Raw genomic sequence first — 6,000 nt, forward strand, 5'->3', positions numbered from 1 at the left:
TATACAGGACTAAAGCTTGGTCTTTTATTACTGGAAACACAAACCCAGTTAAGACTTCAGACAAGCTCTCATTACCATGTTTTATTTCAATTTTATTCAGAGCTGAAACAAGAGTTTCATTTACAGCAGAGGAAAGCAAAGATGAAACTTTGGTGGGTTTTTTTGGGGTTTTTTTTTTTGTGCTCACCCATACAATTTATTTTTCTCCTGGCAATGGATTTTAAATCTTTTTTTTTTTTTTTTTTTTTTTTATTGGGAACTGTTTTAGTAAGCACTGACATTAGAGCTGACAATGCTTTGTGTGGTTTTTTCCCTTTTGCCTGGTTTCTGTGTCTGTGTGTGCAGGCATGCATTCATTAACGTAATTCCTCAACATTCAACAAGAGTGCATCATAAACCAGAGGAAAAAAGCCTCATAAATATTTAGATCCTCCACCTACCTTCCAAAACTGAAGTGAAAAAGAGTATTTAGTGTGGACTTGGTTTGAGTTAATCTGCATATGAACTGAGAGGGGGTACAAAAGGATGAAAAGGTGGTGGAAACGAGCATACAAACCCCATAGTCTCCAGGGGGCCATTCATCTTGTTCTTGCCAATACAATCTCGGTCTCGCTGCTTGGCTGTGCTCTGCGCATGACCCAGCCTGGCTTTGCAAAGCATGGGCGAGCTCTAGCCTGGTTAGCTTCCAGTGGGTAATTTTGCCAGAGAAGAAGAAAAATACTTCACCTTTAGGAAGATGGAGAAATTTCTCTACCTGCTTGTGGTCCACACGCTGACATACAAACTTAAATCATTTACATAAAAGGAGAAGTAGGTTATGTGGAAAGCAATTTTCAGTAATTTGACAATTAATAAGCAGTAATGACATCACTATGTAACTTAAAGCATGCTAGAAGTCCATACCACTTGGACCAAGGATTGTATATATTTACATATAAAACTCCACTATTTCTAACAAACTACACTGTCATTTTTGGGTTTTTTTTAGCAGAACCCTGTCAGTGACCATACAAATGTGACATCTTGCAGGTACAAGCAGGAGCCTGTGAGCTGCTCTGACTCCTCCTCATCACCTGGTGCCACTCTGACACACAGGACTCCACCTACACACACAAACTCCTAATGAAGCACCAGGATGTATCTGTAGCCAGAGGGATAATTGATTTTGCTATGAACCTGCAAGACAGGTGCATACAAGCTTCAAAATGGGACAAAAGATCAATTATGCCTCTAGTAATGAAAATCAGATGGATAGCTATAAATAGACTACCTGGATGAAAAATCAAGGCAAGGATGTATATTTTAATTGACTTGCTAAAGGGAAGACCACCTTCTGGCCTGAAAATTGGCCACCTAATTGGCTAGGTCATGACTTCTTAAAACCAAGTAGCAAAATTCTAGAGATGGGAAAATGCTTTAGGTCAAGCAGTGCCTTCCTTCCACTTCTAGCAGAGAAATGGTTTGCCAGCCTCCCAAATAACAGGAACTTTACAGACCCTTCTACAGTGGGAAGAAGGAAGGCTGTCTAATTTGGATTACTTAACACTTGTTTTCATGTTGACCTTCTTTAATCAAAACATTACAACAAAAATTATCCGTACCTTTTTTTCCAGTATAGTTCCCCCCACAGCCTGTTGTTTTTTGAGCATGCTCCAAAGTATTTGGAGAGAGATTTGGAAAGAGACCAAGCATTTATTTGTTAATCCATATACAAATAGTATTGTTATGAAAATTGAACAGCAGAGTATACTCTCTGGGAAACTGAGTTTTGCATTTCTCTGTTCTGCTGACAGGGTAACAGCTTTTTAGCCCTATCAGGATTTGAGATGTGTAGGGTATGCACATGCTAAAACAAGAGACAATTGTTATATGTGTTCTGTCAAAACAAAAACCTGCAAAGAAGTATAATCACCTTTCTTTAACAAGTTACGTAAATACCCCCACAGTGAAGAATTGTCCATGAAACTTTCATACACTCATTTTTAAACCAATGCAATACCATAAGAGATAAGGTTAACATTTCAGTGATCACCCTCATTTATGAACTGTACGGTACCTTCCATAATAAAAAGCCACCTATTAGAGAAGGGTCCTTAGAAGCTTCTACAAATTATAAGAAAAGTTCTAAAATATTGGAAACTTCTCATGTTCTAAACAAACAAGTATACCTAGATTCACATTAATAGATCTGTACAGAAGTAATCTGAATCTACATGAAAAGGATTATATTTCCCTTCCCTGTATTTCAGTCATAATCTGAGACCAAGCATAAAACATTTCACACTAAGAATAGTAACAAAAACTTTTAAGAATTTGAGAATGGCCAGCAGTGTAAAACATAATTTCCTGACACTGCAGGAATTTAGCTGCAGTAATTTTTGCATGTATTTTGCCTCTACGCCACAGAGAACTTTTCAGCTTATTCCCCTGCCCCTCACTCTGTGGTCTGACCAACACAATGGCTAGATGAATCTAAAATATTAACACTCTTCTGAAAGTCAAAGCTAGGGACTGCATTACTTTCAACAGAGTCATTTCATTCTTGTGAAAATCCTGAATCCAAGTTGTTCGGACTATGCCAAGAGCAGAAGTGGTCAACAAAAAATGTTTCTATATGTTTACAGTGAGACGCAGTTGATGGTGCAACAGTTTGCCATGGCCACTCCAAATAAAGACATCCAAATGGTGTAGAACACATCTGCAGAGAGCAGGCAAATGCCACGCTAAAATTGTGAGACTAAAGTGAACTTCTGGAGATTCAAGTGGAATACCACAAGGCAAGTGAATCCTATCCTTTATTGTGCTTATCAACTTGTAACAGTGACTCACTAGGATCAAGCAATGAATTTGTTTTAAATAATAATCAGATCCAGCATTAGCTATATAGGATGATACCATCTTCTGTAAAGTGACTGCAGCTTGAAACAAACCAGATCTCTTAGATAAGCAAACAACCCACCTTTTGGCTCTGAGCCCAAGAGTCATGTTTTAGTGATTGTTATGATTTGGCCTTTGAGCTCTGGTAACAGTCAAATAGGGACTTTACAATGCATCAGCCTACAAATTCCAACAAAGATGGCATGAGATTTGGGATGATTCCTGTTTCTGTGAGGAAATTCTGAATTTATCTGAGTGCTTAAGCAATAATTCTCTGCACTTTTTAAGTGTCTTTCATTCAAGCAATTTGAAGTACTCAGCTGCAAAGTGTTTCATACCTTCTGAAGAGTAGAAAACAGTGAAATGGGTTCCAGGGCATAAGATAATTCAAATACACGTGGCTACTGTATTCCAGGAAAAATCTCCCACACTCAACAGAAAGATTGTGGGTAGGAGGAACAAATGGGAGACAATGAGTCATCCACAATCAAAACAAAGTTTAGGCATCCAAAACTGAAAAAGGACCATTAGTAAATATTAAGAAATTGAACACTGTTGTTTCCTTTTAGAGTAAAGGCCCAAATAGCAATGGACAGATAAAAAAAGAGCCTCTGAGAATACTGTAGCATGGAAGCACAATGGTCTTTGTGTGGGTAATCAACAACCACTGTAGCACTGCTCTGTCCTTTGCTCCAGATGAACACTGTTGAGCAACTCTGTCTCATCTCCAGAAGCTTTCAACATTCATACTGCTTAGCCCCTTTCTTTTCTCACAGCTTTGTAGCTCCACATTATTTCTCTTCACCATTAAAGCAAGGATTCACATTTAATAAAGACTCAGAAAATATAAAGTATTTTGAGCAGATAGAAAAGGAAGACTTCTAGTAAAAAAAAACCAAACACAAAACTCTGGCCTTTTCAGACTGTTAATTACATTTTCTTAGAAGGCCGAGCAATACAAATGTTTCTTGCTCATTACTGCAGTTTTAAAAAAGGCTGAAGTTTTCTTATAATTTGTTTAGATGTTTTTTGTCCGGTTAAATATATGCTCCTTTTGTAAGAAGTGCTGCTCTTTAAGTACTGAACATTAAGAACCATATGCAACACATCACTAGCAATCCCACAGTGTAAGTCAATACACATATGCATTCACATTTCATGTGTTAAAAGCCAAATTAATGCTTCAGCTGCATTTAAAATTCTATTTTGTTTTAGTCACAATTGAGAAGAATGGCTAATTTAAATCTATTTACAAAGTTAGGACTGAAAACGTTCATATTTTACAGTAACCAATACATGCTGGTATTTTACCAAAACATGGTGCACCTGAAAAACAAAAGTCACCATTTACAGCATTTACAGCATTAAACTCAGCATTTACAGTAATACACATTCACTGCTACTCCCACTTCGCAATGTGGGTCACAGGCTGGCTGCCAGAAGGGACAGGCCAGAAACCATTGGAAATTCCTCCCTACACGAGCACAGAGCTACACAGCTAAGGTAGGAATTTTGTGACTGCAGAAATGGAAAAGTGTCATATTCCAGCACACTAACTGAAGCCAGGGGACTAGAAACACTGGGAAAACACTGTGTATGTTGTGTTTTAAGAAATCGGGTGGCTTCTTTTATTGACCTAGTAAGAACATCAATTACTGATAATCCACCTGTAAAATGCACTCAAACACTGCAAGTGTTTATAAGGTATAGAAATGTTATGAGCTTAGAGGCAAGATATACCCTCAAAATAGAGGAGTCAAATATGCTCTGTAAATAGTGTTGCCCCCTCCCCCACTTTTAAACTTAAGTGCTGTTATGAAGATGATAAAGTGTCTAAATTATATGTTTACAATGCAGTACCTCAATTTAGTTTTCTTGCTGTGACTGCTAGCATTTTTTTCTTTTCTATGCCTTGTCAGATTGCTTTTCTTTTCCTCCTTCTAACCATCTGCCTTTCTCAGCAACGCTGTAATAAAACTGACACACCTGAGACTTCATCTCCTACTGGACAGTGAGTAAAGAAACTGATCTAAACTTTGTTTATAACATGTAGAGATTTCTCAAGACCATAGCAGAAGCACCACCCTCTCTAGACAGACACACCTTTTCTTGTTGCTAGAAGGCTATCTTTTATAGAAAAAAGTTCACCTAGCACTTCAAGAAACTGCATGTACAGCCACTGCAAACCCATGGAAATGATCTACTCAAAAGTGCACTCTAATAGGCAATTGTTCTATGATAATCTTGAACACAGCTGTAAATACATTCTACTATATATTGATTTACACCTTTTCCATACATAACTCTCTGGCAGGTAGATACGGTGAAGCCCAATACAGAGATACCTCTGCCCTCCCTAACTACTGAGTTACACAAAATGCTTAGTATTTTGTCAAGCAGAATTTAGTCCCCTCCATCCTATCTATGTAGTAGTATCTTGTAACAGTGACTTATGGTATATGAAATACACACCTTATCAAGAAAGCTGACACGTACAAGATTTAGGTCAAAAGTGGAAAAGTACTTTTTTATTTTACTTAGAGTTGTCTTTTCTCCCCAGCTTAATGACTGCATAATTAATACACAATCACAGTAACAACACAAATGTAACTCTTCCTACTCTTGTGTAAGTGGATGAATCACAAAGGTATCTCCTTTATTCCAGACTTAGGAAGAGCCAGTTCTACCAGGAGCGATACTGTGCGTTACTACACCCTTCCTCACAGTTGTTGTACAGCTTGAAGTAAGTGTAAGAGATACAAATCTGAATACTCCCAGGCTAAGGTGTGCTTAAAACCTTCATCTTTCAGTTCTTCAGCAATCACATAACATCCCTACTGGACCACTATAGGCATTATCTCTTCCAGGATTACACAGAATACTTGGACACGTCCCTTTTGAACACTACATCATCTGCTTATTACTTTGAATGACACACTATTGCAGCTTCTGCTTGAAAAGTTACCTGTCAGTTTGCCTTAATGTCAAGGGAAATATGTTTTTGTTGTCAAACACAGCGCAGAATTTTCAATTAATTAGTCCTTGAGATTTTCAGTTTGGCTCTAGACCTTATTCTGTTAAGGCATTCATCACTTAACAGAGATAAATGTGTTTCAGATGTTC

The 6,000-nt window shown here is 37.7% G+C and overlaps 1 protein-coding gene across 19 annotated transcripts in view; it reads left to right on the top strand.

Annotated features, from left to right (window-relative positions):
- Positions 1-4,684, top strand: part of PACRG (parkin coregulated) — a 254,095-nt gene extending 249,411 nt beyond the window's left edge. For 17 of the 19 annotated variants that reach the window (XM_040060509.2, XM_058419882.1, XM_040060480.2 and 14 more), the window contains one exon: positions 2,625-4,684. The gene's annotated coding sequence lies outside the window, so the exon portion shown is untranslated. Of the gene's footprint in view, positions 1-345; positions 571-1,029; positions 2,484-2,624 lie in introns of those variants that run through there. The other 2 variants (XM_040060481.1, XM_040060483.1) reach the window with 2 other exon arrangements.
- The last annotated feature ends 1,316 nt before the right edge of the window (positions 4,685-6,000 follow it).

The sequence above is a fragment of the Hirundo rustica genome, chromosome 3 (assembly GCF_015227805.2).
Source record: "Hirundo rustica isolate bHirRus1 chromosome 3, bHirRus1.pri.v3, whole genome shotgun sequence".
Classification (NCBI taxonomy): Eukaryota; Metazoa; Chordata; class Aves; order Passeriformes; family Hirundinidae; genus Hirundo; species Hirundo rustica.